This window comes from Meles meles, chromosome X (assembly GCF_922984935.1).
Source record: "Meles meles chromosome X, mMelMel3.1 paternal haplotype, whole genome shotgun sequence".
NCBI classification, from domain to species: Eukaryota; Metazoa; Chordata; class Mammalia; order Carnivora; family Mustelidae; genus Meles; species Meles meles.
The window spans coordinates 76,720,089-76,721,886 of NC_060087.1; positions in this window are offsets into that span (position 1 = coordinate 76,720,089).

Genomic DNA, 1,798 nt, shown 5'->3' on the forward strand with positions numbered 1-1,798 from the left:
GGCAAAAAAAGAGATAAATTAAGAATCAGACTTTTAATTATAGAGAACAGACTTATGGTTACCAGAGTGTAGGTGGGTGGGGGGATGTGTTAAATATTGATGGGGATTAAGAAGTGTATTTGTGGGGCGTCTGGGTGGCTCAGTGGGTTAAGCCGCTGCCTTCGGCTCAGGTCATGATCTCGGGGTCCTGGGATCGAGTCCCGCATCGGGCTCTCTGCTCAGCAGGGGGCCTGCTTCCCTTTCTCTCTCTCTGACTGCCTCTCTATCTACTTGTGATCTCTCTCTGTCAAATAAATAAAAAATAAAATCTAAAAAAAAAGAAGTGTATTTGTTGTAATGAGCACTAGGTGATATTTGAAAGTATCAAATCACTATAAGTGTATAACTGAAACTAACACTTTGTTAACTAACTTGAATAAAATAAAAACCTAATTCCTTGGTATTAGTTGTGATCTCTCCCTATTCATTCATAATTTTATTAATTTGGGCCTTCTCTCTTTTCTTTTGGATTAGTTTGGCCAATGGTTTATCAATCTTATTGATTCTTAAAAAAAAACAGCTTCTAGTTTCATTGATACGTTCTACTGTATCTCTAGTTTCTATGTCATTGATCTCTGCTCTTATCTTGATTATTTCCCTTCTTGTGTGTGGAGTTGGTTTAATTTATTGTTGATTCTCCAGTTCTTTTGGGTGTAGAGCCAGCTGGTGTATTCTGGATTTTTCTTTTCTTTTCTTTTCTTTTTTTTTTTTTTTTTTGAGGGAGGCTTGGATGGCTATGTATTTCCCCCTTAGGACCGCCTTTGCTGTATCCCATAGGTTTTGGAACAAAGTGCCTTCATTCTCATTGGTTTCCATGAATTGTTTAAGTTCTTTGATTTCCTGGTTGATCCAACCATTCTTAAGCAAGGTGGTCTTTATGTTCCAGGTGTTTGAATTCCTTCCAAACTTTTCCTTGTGATTGAGCTCCAGTTGCAAAGCATTGTGATCTGAGAATATGCAGGTAATAATCTCAGTCTTTTGATATCTGTTGAGCCTTGATTTTTGACCAGTATGTGGTCTATTCTGGAGAAGCTTCCATGTGCACTTGATAAGAATGAGTGTAATGGGGCACCTGCATGGACTCTTTTTAAGACAAACTGTAATGCCTGCAGTGACTGGCATACAGACTGATCAGTCATTTCTGCTAGGGCAACCTCTTGTAGCTGAGGGCAGAGCATGGGTGGGGGGGGGTCTCCTGAATATGATTCAAATGGGATCACCTTATTTAAGTAGGGTATACATCACGCTCTGAGGAGAGTGACTGGAAGGAGATCCACCCATCCACCACCAGTCTCCAGAATTAGCTTTGTCAAAGTCTCTTTAAGAGTCCTGTTCAGGGGCACCTGGGTGGCTCAGTGGGTTAAGCCGCTGCCTTCGGCTCAGGTCATGATCTCAGGGTCCTGGGATCAAATCCCGCATCGGGCTGTCTGCTCAGCGGAGAGCCTGCTTCCCTCTCTCTCTCTCTCTGCCTGCCTCTCTGCCTACTTGTGATCTCTCTCTGTCAAATAAATAAATAAAATCTTAAAAAAAAAAAAAGAGTCCTGTTCATTCTCTCTACTTGCCTGGAACTCTGGGGCCAGTAGGCACAATGTAGTTTCCAGTTAGTACCCACAGTCTTGGCCAATGCTTGTGAGACTGAACTCACAAATGCATGGCTGTTGTCTGACCCGATTGCAAGAGGAAGCCCAAACCTAGGAATTATTTCTTCTTCTTCTTTTTAAAGATTTTATTTATTTATTTGACAGACAGAGATCATAGG